Source organism: Pseudorca crassidens, chromosome 3 (assembly GCF_039906515.1).
Source record: "Pseudorca crassidens isolate mPseCra1 chromosome 3, mPseCra1.hap1, whole genome shotgun sequence".
Classification (NCBI taxonomy): domain Eukaryota; kingdom Metazoa; phylum Chordata; class Mammalia; order Artiodactyla; family Delphinidae; genus Pseudorca; species Pseudorca crassidens.
In genome coordinates this window covers 102167955-102184422 of record NC_090298.1, presented here as the reverse complement: position 1 = coordinate 102184422, position 16468 = coordinate 102167955, and the positions used below count along the sequence as shown (strand labels likewise).

The 16468-nt window shown below is 35.8% G+C and overlaps 1 long non-coding RNA gene across 1 annotated transcript in view; it reads right to left on the bottom strand.

Moving 5' to 3' along the window:
* LOC137220784 (uncharacterized) overlaps positions 1 to 16095 on the bottom strand; it is a 46058-nt gene extending 29963 nt beyond the window's left edge. Inside the window, exons 1-2 of the long non-coding RNA XR_010941796.1 lie at positions 15893 to 16095; positions 10355 to 10418 (exon numbers count right to left, since the gene is read on the bottom strand). This is a non-coding gene — a long non-coding RNA (uncharacterized lncRNA). The remainder of the gene's footprint in view (positions 1 to 10354; positions 10419 to 15892) is intronic.
* Between the last annotated feature and the right edge of the window lie 373 nt (positions 16096 to 16468).

The following is a 16468-nucleotide window of genomic DNA, read 5'->3' as shown; positions in this document are numbered from 1 at the left end:
CAAAGCAAGCTTAAGAAAAAAAACAGAGCTGGAGGAATCAGGCTCCTGGACTTCAGACTATACTACAAACCTACAATAATCAAGACAATATGGTATTGGCACTAAAACAGAAATATAGATCAATGGAACAGGATAGAAAGCCCAGAGATAAACCCACACACATATGGTCACCTTATCTTTGATAAAAGAGGCAAGAATATTCAATGGAAAAAAGACAGCCTCTTCAATAAGTGGTGCTGGGAAAACTGGACAGCTACATGTAAAAGAATGAAATTAGAGCACTCCCTAACACCATATACAAAAATAAACTCAAAATGGATTAAAGACCTAAATGTAAGGCCAGACACTATTAAACTCTTAGAGGAAGACATAGGCAGAACACTCTATAACATAAATGACAAAAAGATCCTTTTTCACCCACCTCCTAGAGAAATGGAAATAAAAACAAAAATAAACAAATGGGACCTAATGAAACTTCAAAGCTTTTGCACAGCAAAGGAAACCATAAACAAGACCAAAAGACAACCCTCAGAATGGGAGAAAATATTTGCAAATGAAGCAACTGACAAAGGATTAATCTCCAAAAAATACAAGGAACTCATGCAGCTCAATATCAAAAAAAACAAAAACCCAATCCACAAATGGGCAGAAGACCTAAATAGACATTTCTCCAAAGATGATATACAGATTGCCAACACACACATGAAAGAATCCTCAACATCACTAATCAATAGAGAAATGCAAATCAAAACTACAATGAGGTATCACGTCACACCAGTCAGAATGGCCATCATCAAAAAATCTACAAACAATCAATGCTGGAGAGGGTGTGGAAAAAAGGGAACCCTCTTGCACTGTTGGTGGGAATGTAAATTAATACAGCCACTATGGAGAACAGTATGGAGGTTCCTTAAAAAACTAAAAATAGGACTACCATCCGACCAAGCAATCCCACTACTGAGCATATACCCTGAGAAAACCATAATTCAGAAAGAGTCATGTACGACAATGTTCATTGCAGCTCTATTTACAATAGCTTGGAAATGGAAGCAACCTTAGTGTCCATCAACAGATGAATGGATAAAGCAGATGTGGCACATATATACAATGGAATATTACTCAGCCATAAAAATTAATGAAATTGAGTTATTTGCAGTGAGGTGGATGGACCTAGGGTCTGTCATACAGAGTGAAGTAAGTCAGAAAGAGAAAAACAAATACTGTATGCTAACACATACATATGGAATCAAAAAAAAAAAAGGTCGTGATGAACCTAGGGGCAAGATGGGAATAAAGACACAGACCTACTAGAGAATGGACTTGAGGACACGAGGAGTGGGAAGGGTAAGCTGGGACAAAGTGAGAGAGTGGCATGGACATATATACACTACCAAATGTAAAATAGATAGCTAGTGGGAAGCAGCCTCATAGCACAGGGAGATCAGCTCAGTGCTTTGTGACCACCTAGAGGGGTGGGATAGGGAGGGTGGGAGGGAGATGCAAGAAGGAGGAGATATGGGAATATATGTATAGCTGATTCACTTTGTTATAAAGCAGTAACTAACACACCATTTTAAAGCAATTATACTCCAATAAAGATGTTAAAAAAGAAAAGAATTGTGAATCACTACATTGTACACCTATATATAATAAAGGAAAAAGTTCAAGGTGTTATTACTTAATTTGGTTATTTATCAAACACTTGGTTTATATCTGGCTTTCACGTGTAATGCCAATACGTGAGTGCTGGGTAGGTAAAATATCACTTAAGGACTAATCCTCAAATATTTGTGTAACAGCCCAGAGTATATCAGTATTTGAGTAGAAAAACCAAGGCTCCAAGCAGAAATGTTTTATCCAGATGACATTAAGTCCATTAAGGTACTGAAAACTAAATTTCATTGTATGCTAAACAAATCTGTTTTGATTTGGAGGTTAATAGATACTCTAAATTCTGATTACATATTACTCAGTCTGCTAGTCTAACCCAGTCTCTCATTTCACTCTATACCTTGGAATTTTATTCCATTAAGAGTTCCTCAGACATGAGTACAATGCCAGAAAGCCAGGAAGAGTGCAGGTCAACCTTAAAATGGAGATTTAAGCAAAAGGGACAAAAAGCAATGCATACAACTAGCCAGAAATAATCATGCATCCTTGAAACTGAGTCTTTACTTTCTAAGGTTAAAGCAATTTTTCCTTTGCCTGAGTGGCCAAGATCATAACTCTAATTCTTCACTTGTTTTTACTTTGCCAGATTTGGCCTCAGATTGCATGGTATTGATGTCAAACACAGTAAAGAGACCTAACATGAAATTCAAGCATCAGAAAAGCAGCATCACAAGTAACAAGCAAAAAGGAGCAAACAAAATGAAACAAAACCAAAACACCCTTGTTATCCATTCCCAGGATTTCTAGGACATGAATTAGTAAGGAATTAAACCAGAGAATCCCCTCTATATGGTAGAACTTTTTTCTCTAGGTGATTTCCACACATCAAAATAACCCACACGACAAATCAAGAGGATAGAACCAGATTGCTAAATCCTGTAACAGGCAAGAAAGCATCAGGCATCATCTAAGTCATTAAGTTGTGCAAGCTCTTACGCCTGATAAATCTGAAGTTTGACAAATGTATTTTGTTATTTTCATCTCTTTAGTATTGCATTATGTTTCTAAAAAAAAGTCTTGTATTTATCAATTTTGGAGCCCTAACTTCTGGAGTAGATAAAGCACCTCTTTGTTGTAGGAAAGCAGACTCTGAAGGGTATCCATTTACATAGAGAGGGGGGCCTCAACCATAGGATGGAAGAACTGCCCATTGAAAAACATGTATTGTATTTCTAAAAAGGTGTTCCCACATTTTTTTAGAACAAATGTACTTGCAACTCTTTTCTGCATAGTCTTTGGTTCTTCTTTCACTGAACAGCACCATTACCCAGCTCCTCTTCCCACATTGCAATGATGAATACACTAAATGTAAGAAAATCATATGGGAACAGACATGAGCGGGATCAAATAGGTCCAAGAAAGCACAATGGTTGCAATTCAGGAGGTTGGATAATTCAATATTAGAATATTTGCCTCTGCACACCAAGATGCAAAGAGCAGCCAAGCCACTTCATTCAGCGAACCAAATAAGGTCTTTCCTCCTCAAAGAGGGTCTATGCTGTGGGGTAAATGCATTACAAGATCAGGCTTTCAGGGGAAAAAAAGATGCTTTTCTTAAATGCTAGAAAACAAGCTGGTTTATTCATATGTGAATAGCCCGAAAGAACCTGGCTGACTCTTCCCTGACAGAAGAGAGCTGTATATAACAATATTGTATTAACTTTGTATCGTGACCTGGTAACTAGACACAAACTGGAGTGCAAACCCCTTGTTCCTCAGGGAGAAGGTCTTTTTATTATTATTATTCTGAGATCCATACCAATTGTCAGTCACCATGCTGGGGGTGAGGTTTTTTCTAGTAATAGCCTGTCCCTGCCCCTTCTATCCATTTCAATGCGACCCTTTTATCTTTTATTGTAGAGCAGGTATTCAGCTAGTATTCAGGTTCCTTTCAGAGGGAACTGTTTCATATGTAGCTGTATATCTGTTATGTTTATGGGAAGAGGTGAGTTCAGGGTTTTCCTATGCCATTATCTCACTTTAGTACCTAGGTGTAAATTTTGACCCTACTGTAATAGCTAGAATTTATTGAATGCTTACCATGTACCCAAAACTGCCCTAATTAACAACACTATAATTCAAAAAGATACATGTACCCCAATGTTCATAGCAGCGCTATTCACAACAGCCAAGACATGGAAACAACCTAAATGTCCATCAACAGATGAATGGATAAAGAAGATGTACATATATACAATGGAATACTACTCGGCCATAAAAAAGAATGAAATAATCCATTTGCAGCAACATGCATACAACTAGAGATTATCATACAAAGTGAAGTAAGGCAGAAAGAGAAAGACAAATATCATATGATATCACTTATATGTGGAATCTAAAATATGACACAAATGAACCTACCTATAAAAGAGAAACAGAATCACAGACATGGAGAACAGACTGGTGGTTGCCAAGGGTGATGGGGTTGGGGGAAGGATGGAGTGGGAGGTTGGGTTTAGCAAATGTAAGCTTTTATATATAGAATGGATAAACAACAAGGTCCTACCATATAGCACAGAGAACATATTCAATATCTATGATAAACCATAATGGAAAAAATATTAAAAAAAGAATTATATATATGTATAACTGAATCACTTTGCTGTACAGCAGGAATTAACACAACATTGCAAATCAACTATATCTCAATTTTTAAAAACCTGCCCTAATTAAGCAAAATAAACATTATTTCATTTAATCTTGGTGTAGTCTAATTATCTTCACTTTACAGGTAAGGGAACTGAATCTCACAAATATGACAAAGCCATATCTAGAGCCAAGTAGCATTTCACAAATTATCACCAATAAACAATCAGTTACTTCAAGTGTTTTCTTCCTTCCTCACCCATTTGGCAGTCAGATACCACATAGAGAGATACTAAGGGTTGCTCTTTGCACTACGGGTGGGAAGGAAAGAGGAAAATTCATCTCACCAAAGCTGAGATTTTCTTCCCATAACTAGAGTTTGCTTTCCTTGGCTTTTTCTTAACAAAATTTCCAACTCTGTGGCAAGAGACACTGAATAGCAAAAAAAAAAAGGAAGTAAGAAAAAGAAAAAATCTGTGTGCGAACCTGGACTAGATGGTAGTTTCTATGAGACATTTCTCACGTCTCCTTCCCAGACTAATTCACTATGTGCCTAATTCACATAAAAAGGAGTGGCTATCAGATATCAGTTGAAGATTCTTCAACTCTTAGTTCTGAAGCAAGAATTATGAAATCAATATACACATTACTTTAAAAATTCTAATGCAATGTGATTTTGGTGTACCATAAAACTTAATATAAAAGAACTTCATTTTCCTGCCATCTCTTGGGACTAGGCCTAGATTCATTGATTTTCAATGTTCTCCATTAGAATCCATTCCATCATTTCTACTCCTTCACAGTTCTGAAAAACTTTTGCTCATAGCACCTGAATCAGACCACACAGGATTATAGAAGATACCCTATGCTGGACAAACCCTGCCCCACCCTGTCATGGAAATTTCATTCTCTGGTTCTTTGACAACAAGCCATCCCTGAAGCTGAGGAGGCAGGTCTGGGTGCCAGCCATCAGCTGTGAGTTGGAGAGCTAGAGTTGGCCCAGGCTCAACTGGGAGCCCAGAAACCAAGGTCCCCCCAGCCAAGCAGTGCCTAATTTCAGGCTGATTGCTTTGCTGAGAGTTTCCAGGGCACAGACAGTACCACTGAACAAATTCTGGATGGTTGTCTCCATAACTTGTGTAGCCATTGTCAGACTGGTGAGCTGGGAACTTTTTCCCAGACAGCCAAAAGCAGGTTTCACTCCAGCTTCTTCTACATTTCTTTCTTCTTCTTCTTTTTTAAAAATGTATTTATTTTTTTTATTTTTGGTTGCATTGGGTCTTTGTTGCTGCGCATGGGCTTTCTCTAGTTGTGACGACCGTGCACCGGCTTCCCATTGCGGTGGCTTCTCTTGCTGTGGAGCAGGGGCTCTAGGCACACGGGCTTCAGTATTTGTGGCACATGGGCTCAGTAGTTGTGGTTCGCGGGCTCTAGAGCACAGGCTCAGTAGTTGTGGTGCATGGGCTTAGTTGCTCTGCGGCATGTGGGATCTTCCCAGACCAGGGCTCGAACCCGTGTCCCCCACATTGGCAGGCGGATTCTTAACCACTGTGCCACCAGGGAAGCCCCTACATTTATTTCTGCATTCAAAAAAACCCACAGGAATTCCTTAGCATGTCTTCTTTGCTTTTGTGTACTCCCAATATACAGCCTGAAATACAGTAATGTACTCACTAAATGCTTATTGAATGAATGAATGATAGAAATAATCAGAAAAGCAAGGATAACTATGTAAAAATAGGTTAAATTTTAAAACAGCTATTCTTCAACCTGACGTTATTGTCTAGATGCCAAGGGATGATTCCCAGTATGTCTCAAACTTTAAGAACTTAAGAATCACCTGGGGATCTTGTTATAATACAAGTTTTGATTCACTAGGTATGTGATTGAGCCTGAGTTTCCACATGTCTGAAAATCTCCCAGGTAATTCTGTTGGCTTAGACCACATTTTGAGTAGCAGTTTCCTAATCAGCATCAACTAATTGGTCTTACCATCATTAGAATCTCAGTGAACTTCATGGGTCAGGCAAACTTATCCATGGTTAATAAAATAACATATATGTCTTGGCACACAATAAGCAATCAATTAAAAATAATCAAATCATAATTTCATCAGAAAGAAAATTTACCTAGTAAATTTTAGGTAATTTACCTAGTAATTAAAGAAAAGAGTTACATGAAAAATCTTCTCATTCCCATATCTCAGAATGAATTTCAGAACTTTCTACCAAGTGAATATAGTGTGCTCAGCTTTGAACCATGGCTTAAATTCACCAGCCAAATCTTCAGTTATATAATGTCTTCAGATCAAGGTATAATTTTTCCAAATTTCTTCATGAACTTCATTCTCATGAGAAATGGAAAAATAGTGAAAACCTGATCACTATTACAGAGGAGTTTTAAAATTTTAACAATGTTGTTGGTTTAAAAAAGGAGTAAGAAAGTAGAGAGCAAAATGGAACTTAAATTGAGTAAAATTACAGATGAAGTTGTCTGTGGGTTTTTAGAAACTAAAGCCTTTGAGACAGAATGAAAAAGACAACATATCCCCATCAATAATTTAAAAGTGTGATTTTGGAAGAAGGTAATCATTTGTTTACAGTGAGGACTTATATTGGTATACAGTGGCTTCTACAAATTAAATAATTACTGGAAAGTCTCTACATAAAATTTATTTCTTAACAAGCAATATTTAAAATAATGGGTATGCTTAACTAGGAGCTAGCATGCAAGCTAGAATCTTCATAGGACTTAGAAAGTAAACATATAATTTAGAATGCAGAGAACTGAGTTGATTGCACTCCAAGTTCATGACACAGTCATCGACTGTCCATGCAAGGCTTTATTGCTTTATTTTTCTTCTTATCCTCAATCTCCACTCCCAATCCACTCCTCCACCTGTAGGAAATTACTCTAATATGTTTAGCACCTTTCCTGAACATGCGGGTATATTTGAAAAGAGGTACTGTTTTGTTGTGTGTTTATGTTTTAAATTTGCCAGGTAAATCATGTTACAGATCTCTTGTTATCTTACTTTTTTCTCTCAACACTATGTTTGAAAGACTTCTCCACATAACTCTCTCTTTAATTTGTTACCTCTGTGAATATCCACAACATTTCACCCATCTGCTCCCCTAGAGATAGATACCTATGTTGTCTACAATGTCCTGCTCTACAAATGATGTGTAATCAAGCATTCTTACACATGCCTCCTTAGAAACCACAAGTTCCCCTGGAGTGGACTGGATGGGTCCTGGGACCTATGCATATGAAATTAACCTAAGTATCTCCAGACTGTTTTCCAGATTAGCTGTTGGAGTGTATAGATTCTGCTTTACCTATTGATCTGTTAGTTTCCTCTTTTTTTTTTTATAAGGGTTTCTTATATTATAGTTATTATCCCTTGTCAGTTTTTGAGTTCTCAGATAACTTCTCTCAGCCTATTCCCTGTCAGTTGACTTTACTGATGGTTCCCTTCATTGAATAGAAATTCATAATTTTTTATGTAGTCAAATTCATCATTTTTTATCTTATGCCTTGTACTTTTGGGGTCTTATTTAATAATTTTTCTGCAACTCAGAAACACAGAGATATTTTTCTGATGTATTTTTATTCACTTTGTAGTTTAATCTTTCATTCTTAAGCCTGTGATTAATCTAAACTGTGTTTTTGAAAACTAACTTTATTTTTCCCTATATAGTGACTTGTTTTTCCACTGTCACCTAATGAAGAAACCATCCTTTTCTATTAAGTCCATTTCTACGTATATCAGGTTCCCATGTAAACATGGACTTGTTTTTGAGAACTCGATTCTGTTCCATTGATCTATTTATGTTTCTGCACCATATTGTCTCATTTCTATGGCTTTGTAGTAGTCTTCTGTTTCAGGATTTACTTACATTTTTCTGAAATAACTACTTCATGACGTTTTTTTACTTGCTGGATTAAACTTACATTTGGGTAAGAATCTTGGCATCTATAATTCTAAGAGTCACATAAAATTATTCTTTCTTGAACTATTTGTAGCAGGTATGATTCCCCTATTTTTTCCTGGCTAAAAGGACATAGATACTGTAGCACACATAGATCTCTGATTTCAAGGAAAAATAGGTCTCTTTCTGACCTAGAAGATTAATCATGATTGATTTAATCCAGACATAGGAATTTTGCTCTCCTCTACCAGTGATTTCTCTCTGTATCTGTGTGTGACACACTTCTGGCCAAAGAAACATCATAGGTAGGACACATGCTTGGGAGCTCCCCATATATAAATAGCCTCACTTAGGGAAAGGCTTGCCCAATCCTCTTCCTTTCCTTGCAAATCTTGAGATTGTGAGGTTCTAAGTTATAGCATGAGGTAACAACCATGAAGATAAAAAGGCAATACTAAGGATGGAAGAGAAGTTAGAAAAAAGCTAGGTTCCTGCTGGCATCACTAAGCAAGTGAATTAATTCTATCAAACTTAAGCACTATAATTTCTGTTGCATGAGAAAAATAAATCACTATTTGTTTAAGCATGGCCAAGATTTTTTGTGTCTTGATGCTATATTTATCCTGTATTATATATTCTCTGTCTGATACTAGGTTTTCCCAGAAGCAAACTGTAAGATAAGGATTCAAGATATAAAAATACTATATAAAATATTAGCAAAGTACAAAGATATTTGAAAAAGACAATATATCAAGATCAAATTTGGTTTATTCTAGTAATACAAGGCTGATTTAAGATCTGAAAATCTATGTAATTCACTACATCAAAAGATTAAATTAGAAAAATCATATGATCATCTCAGTAGATACAGGAAAATGATTTTATTAAATTAAGCATCTATTCATGATAAAAATTACTACTATAGTAGAAATACATGGGACCAACTTATTGCAGAAAAAGGTATCTGTGAATCCTACTGAAAAAAATCATACTGAATGGTAGAATAATGAAAGCTGTAACTCCAAGAATAAGGACAAGATATGAATGTCTGCTGTTACCAATTCTAATCACCACTGTCCTAGCTATTGCAATAAGGCAAGGCAAGAAAAACATAAGAAAAAGATTGGAAGAAAAAAACAAAACTGTCATTTTTCCAGATAGTATAATAAGTATTTAAAAAATCCAAAAAATTCTACAGATTAACTATTAGAATTTATACATGAATTCAAAACAATCACAATATTTAAAATCTATTTTGTGTCTAAATACTAAAAATACTAAAAAATTTAAATTTGGGCTTCCCTGGTGGTGCAGTGGTTGGGAGTCCGCCTGCCAATGCAGGGGACACGGGTTCGTGCCCCGGTCCGGGAGGATCCCACATGCCACACAGCGACTGGGCCCGTGAGCCATGGCCGTTGAGCCTGCGCGTCCGGAGCCTGTGCTCCGCAATGGGAGAGGCCACAACAGTGAGAGGCCCACATACTGCAAAAAAAAAAAAAAAAAAAATTTAAATTTAAGAACATTTAACATTTAAGAAAATTTAAATTAAAGAACATTTATAATAAGATTTTAAAAACACCTAATAGCTTAGAATAAATCTAATGAAAACTATGTAAAAACTCTATAAAATATTACTAAGAGAAATTAAATAACTAAATAGTGAGATGTAGTATGTTCACATATTGTGAGTTACAATTGTAAAGATGTTAGTTTTCATGGTTCATCTTATAGATCCAATGAAATTCCAAACAAAATTCCAGCAGGGGTGGGTGTGTGTGTGTGTGTGTGTGTGTGTGTGTGTGTGTGTGTATGCATGAAAACTGGTTAACTTAAAAGCTATATGGAAATTTAAAAGGTCAATAACTCTGACCTCTTAAAAAAAACAAATTGGAAAACTTCCACTACTGGATATAAAGCTACTTTAATTAAGACAGTGATGCATTGGTACAAAAACAGACAAAGCCAAGGTAACAATAGAGAATAGAGAGCAAGGTGGCAGAACAGGAAGCCCCATACCCTCTTTCCCCCCATGACATACTGACACAACAATACAGGAACCAATTCCCTTTGTGAGAAACTTAGAAACCAATTAAGAGACTCCTGTACCCCAGACGAGCACAAAATCAGTCACATCAAAGTGGGTTAGGAAAACTCACAGCACTCACCATAATTCCTCCCCCTACTCAACGTAGCACAATCAGGAGAAAATTCCCAGATCTTAGCTTCTCCCTAGTGAGAGAAAGAAAAGATTGAAACATATGTCTAACATTTAGTCTTTGGGTGGCAGTGGGGAAGGGGTGGCTGCCTGAAGGACTGGTCTCTGTCTTGCCTTAATCTAACTGACAAGAAAGAGCACCAGATTGGAAGCCACTGAGAACAAGGCAACATTTTGGAACACTCACTCGCCATAGACCTTTCCCCAGCTCAGTGGATCAAGTAGGAGAAAAACCCCAATTCTCTACTTCGCCCTGGGGAGGAAAAGAGTTGGAACATATATCCAGCATTCCACCTTTTCTGTGGGCTGCCTGAGGACGGGTATCTGTCTTCTGTCTCAGAGCACTGATGGGACGTGATATACTCTAGATGCCCAGGGGTTGCTGAACAACAGAAAAGAGCTTGGCAGGTCGCTGCTGCCCCAGAGGGCCTGCGGAACAGCATACAGAGGGAGGCTGATATAGCTCCACACCTCTCCCTCAGGGGAAGGACAGGAGTGGAACATGTGTCCAAAATTCTGACTGAGTGCTGAAAGAAAACTGTCAACCAAGAATACTACATCCAGCAAAACTGTGCTTCAAAAATGGAGGAGAAACAAAGCTGAGAGAATTCATCATCACCAGACTTGCCTTACAAGAAATGCAATTTCATTTTCATTTAGTCATCCAAGGAAAATTTGTACCTACACACAAAAAAAAAAAAAATCACAGGAAAAAAAGAATTTTCATGGCAACATTATTCATAAAATTTGGGGAAAAAATCAAATGTCTATAAAGAATAGAATGGATAAATTACAGTTTATATGATAGGATATTACATAGCAACAAAACTGAACAAATTATTGCTACATGCACCATCATGGATGAACCTCATTAATGTAATGTTGATTTACAATAGCCAGACACAAAAGAATGATTTCTGTATGATTCCATTTTTATAAAATTTGAAAACAGGCAAAACTAATCTATGGTACTTAAACTCAGTGGTTATCTTTGGAAGAGTGACAGGGAGCAGTGACAGGAAGGGGCACAAAGGGAGTTTCTGGGGTCGGGTCATATCCTAGTTCTTAATCTGAGTGGTAGTTATGTGGGTGGGTACATTTTGTGATAAGTCATTAAGATATAAATTTATGATTTGTGAATTTTCCTATGTCAAGAAAAAGGCACATACTAAAAGGTATCCCTGCCACTACTGACTCTTATCCACTGGGCACCCATATCTACAATCCAACCCAGGGTAACCACATTTTTCTTTTTATTTGACCCACTCTGTGTTTTGTTGTTTATATTTTTTAATTAAGCTTTTTGTTTTGATGTAATTTTGGATTAACATTGCAACTGTAAGAAATAATACAGCAATATCCCATGTACTTTTTACCCAGTTTCCCCCATTGGTAACGCTTTGTATCCACAACCAGGATATTGACATTGATACAGTCAAGGTAGAGAACATTTCCCTCACAAGGATCCCTTATGCTGACTTGTATAAACATATCTCCTTCCCTCCTGTCCCAACGCCTGGCAACCACTAATCTGTTCTTCATTTTCATATTTTTTTCATTTTAAGAATGTTATAAGTGGAATCATACAGTATGCAACCTATTGGGATTGGCTTTTGCAGCTCAGCATAATTCTCTGGAGATGCATCCAGGTTGTAGTGTATTAGTAGTTTTTCCTTTTTACTGTAGAGTAGTATTCCTTGGTATTGATATTCCACAGTTTGTTTAGCCATTCACCTGTTATTTCTAGTTTGGGGCTATTATGAATAAAACTACTATAAACATTTGTGTACAGGTTTTTATGTGAACACAAGTCTTCATTTATGTGGTTTAAGTCTCCAGGAGTGTAATTTTGTCATATGGTAGTTGCATGTTTAGCTTTTTAAAGAAACTGACAAACTGTTTTCCAGACTGGCTGTACCATCTTTCATTCCTGTCAGCAATGTATGATTGATCCAGTTTCTCTGTATTCTCTCCAGGATTTGGTGTTGTCACTATTTTTTATTTCATCCATTCTGATAGGTGTAGAGTGATATTATCATGGTGGTGTTAGTTTGAATTCCCCTGCTGTTTACTGATGTTGAACATCTTTTCAAGTGTTTAACTTGCCATCTGTATATCTTCAGTGAAATGTCTATGCCTTTTGCCCATGTGCTAATTGGATTGTTTGCTTTTTACTGCTGAATTTTCAGAGTTCTTTATATATCCTAGATACTAGTCTTTTGTTTAATGTGTGGCTTGCTACTCCTTTGTCAGAAACATGTGTTTCTTCCCATTCTGGAGCTTGTCTTTTTATCTTCTTAAAGGGTCTTTCACACAGCAATTTTTAAAATTTTAATAAAGTCCAATTTAGCAATTTTTCCTTTTGTATGTTGTTCTTTGATGTCAAATCTAGGAACATTTGCCAAGTCCTAGATCCTGACATTTTTCTCTTCTGTTTTCTTCTAAAAGTTTATAGTCTTATGTTTTACATTTAAGCCTGTGATTCGTTTTAACTTTTGTATAAAGTGTGAGGCTTAGGTTTAAGGTATATTTTTTTTAACATATGGATGTCCAATTGTTCCAGCACCATTTGTTTAACATTCTATCTTAACTCTATTCAATTGCTTTTTCACATCTGTCAAAAATCAGGCATGTTTGTGTGTATTTCTGGGTTCTCTATTCTGTTCCAATGTCTATATGTCTATCCCACCACCATTACCACATAGTTATGATTATTTTAGCTATAATAACTCTTGCAGTTGGAAAGACGGATTCCCTCCCACTTTATTCATCTTTTTCAAAATAGTTCTAGCTACTCTAGTTCCTCTTTCTTTCCATGTAAATTTTAGAATAATCTTGTCTGTATCCATAAAAAATATTGCTTGGATATGTATTAAGCCTGTTCATCAATTTGGGAGAATTGACAAGTTGAGTCTTCCAATATATAATCAGATATTTCTATTTACATAGATATTTAATTTCTTTCATCAGTATTGTATACTTTTCAGCATACAAGTCCTGTACAAGTTTTGCTAGATCTACACTGAAGTATTTCATTTTTTGAGCGATTGTAAATGATATTTTAATTTTAGTGTCCATGTGTTCATTACTAGTATATATACATACAATTGATTTTTATATGTTTATCTTGTATCCTGCAACATTGTTGAACTTAGTTATTAGGTATTCTCATGTTATATTTGTTTAATCTCATTCTTTTTCTCATTTTCTTGACATTTAAGTCCTTAAGAATCTAAAATATGCTACTTTTATAGTATAAATTTCACATGAATTATATCTGAACTTCTTGAGGGTCAAATTTTACTGGCCACTGATTCTCACACATGGTTGATTATTTCCATGTGTGTTTTATATTCTGGAGGTTATGATCTCTTTAGTGACACATTATTAGCAGGAACTCAACATAACCTGGTTTATGCTGTTTGTGTGATTTTACATTTTCTTCTCAAGAACTCAAGGGATAGTATGATCTTAGGACTGATTTTTACGTCAACTAAAAATATATAGATGGATTAGGGCATAGCCACAATTAAAAGTTATTTGAGAAGAATTTTTTCTACTATGAAAAAAGAATTTTTTTCCTTCTATGCTGATGAGATTAAAAAAGACTGGGAAAATGCCAGAATTTTTCTGGTCGATTTTGCACACAGTGTATCGTTCTTTGAGGGTTTAATTTCAGCATCTCTGAGTTCAAATTTCCTACCTCTTATAGCCTGTTTTGTTTGACCACCAAGACCAAGTCCCTTGGTTAGTGAAACCAGTATCCAATCTCTAAGACAACCACAATATCAACTCATCTTTATTTCTTTGGTGTTCAACATTCCTACCCCCCCCCCCCATTTTGGATCACTACTGATTTCCTTTACTTTCTTAGAGTTCAGTTATACATTTAAGGTGATTCGTTATACTTTTTCCAACATTTCAGGATATTTTGTAGTATGAAGGTTTTAATTCTATTTAGACAGACATAATGTCAGTTAAATTATTTTCATTAATATTTTACTTAGAATTTATCACCTAGGCTTATATGTGAAATGGGTTTATAATTTTATTTCTTATACTTTTTATTTGGCTTTGTAACCAAGGTTATAGCAGCTTCTAAATGAGTTGGGTGTCTTTAATATTTTTCTAATTTCTAGAACAATCTGTATAATATAGAGAGATTCTATTACTCAAATTTTTGGTAAAATTCTCCTATAAAATATTCTGGGTCTGACACTTTACTGGCAAGAGGTCTTTGATTGCCATTGCTGGGGGGTTTTTTTAGTGATTATTGGTCCACTCATGTTCTCCCTTTTCCTCATATGAATTTTGGCATTTTCAGAATTCACCCATTTCATCTATGCTTTCAACTGTATGTATATACTGCTTCATAATATTTTTATTATTTTAAATCCTTTGCTACCAGTAATGATAGGAAGTTTTTTCCGTATTTTTGTCTTCTCTCTTCTTGTCTAGTCTAGATCAGTCTTGGTAGAGGTTTGTCTGTCATAAAGCTTTCAAACCAGCTCTTGATTTTGTTCTGTACTGAAGAACTTTAGACACAAAATAATAAAATCAATGTCTTCCAGGTATTTTGGCTATAAAGATGTTTTCTACAGCTATAAATTCAAAATATCATAAAGCAAATCAAGAATTTATTTACATCTAGATACTGCTCAAAATCAATGTTTTTTTTTCCTATTAATTATGACCAGTATTTTCACTTGTCTAGCCCTCTTGCACTTATCACCTGAATCTTATCATCCGTATCACCCATTGTAATGATGAACAAATCACTAGAACACTCAAAGCACCTGAGTTGCTCAGGCAACAGCTTTACTCCAGCAGTTACCACATCATGACAAATTGCATTTTCCATAATATAAATCCTGCTTCCTAAGAAAACAAAAGTCATCTCCACTTACATTGATAAAAATGCATGCTGTGGGAGAAGGCCCTGCAATTACTTTTTTTAAAAAGGTAGAAAGCAAAGTGAACTCTTTCTGAATTTTTCCATAGGGGAACTGAAACTAAGAACCACAGGATTTTAAAATTAAACATGAAGTCAAACCGTTTATCATCCTCATTTTGCAGGTGAAGAAGTCTTGGCCTGGGGAACTGACATATACTAGATGACATGTGAAAACCAGAACTCCGTCAGATCAATGACTACAACCTGATAATGAAATGATTTTTTTTCCCTTACTGCAATACGCTAGAAAAGGAGCAAAATTCCCAGGAACTACAAACTTGATCGTGATGAAGGGAGGATGGAGAATGGGAAGTGCAAGGGGGGAAACAGAACTTAGGGAAGAGTCCTACAAAGCAACTTTAATGAGGACAGATGAATTTGAGAACACTAATTAAGTTACCATTTGCTAATAAATGAGAATTGACTTTTTTATTCATGTCACTTCTGTAAACCAAAGCCAAAGGTCCCATTTGTGTTTTGTTACTCAAATTGGTATTAGTGTTCTCACTGTACAAACAATGACTGAATATTTACCTGTAAGTTATCTTTGCAGTTATGAAGGATGGGGCACAAGAAAGAAGGCAAATAGAAAGCAGACATCAGTGTTTCTTTTAGTAGAAAATGCTAAGTTGTGCCAGTATTTCCTGTCACATTTGCAGTCTAGGAGGAAGAGGAAAACACATATTGCAATTTAATTTAAACTCAGAGCCTAGTCATCAATGACCTTTAAACTCTGAAACCGGTGTTACTGCCCACATGGTACATGCAATTATGAAATTTGATTTCCTATATGTTGTAAGCGATGAAACTTCTTTCTTTAATGAAACTGTTTTGACACTGACAAATATATTTGTAATACAAATATATTTGTAATAACTTCTGTATAAATTAAAAATCAATGCCAATTTCAACTCTCTGGGTAATTTTTTACTGAACATACAAAAATTTCACAGGGGCCAAACATTTGCAAACAGCAAGACAACAAATAAAAAACAAATTTGACACAGAACTCAATTGTTCTAAACCCAGAAATGGTATTTGGCTACAGGGCTTACCAAGCCCTTTAAGCAAACTTGCAAGATCTAAGTTTGCTTCATAGTTCAGGGAGAT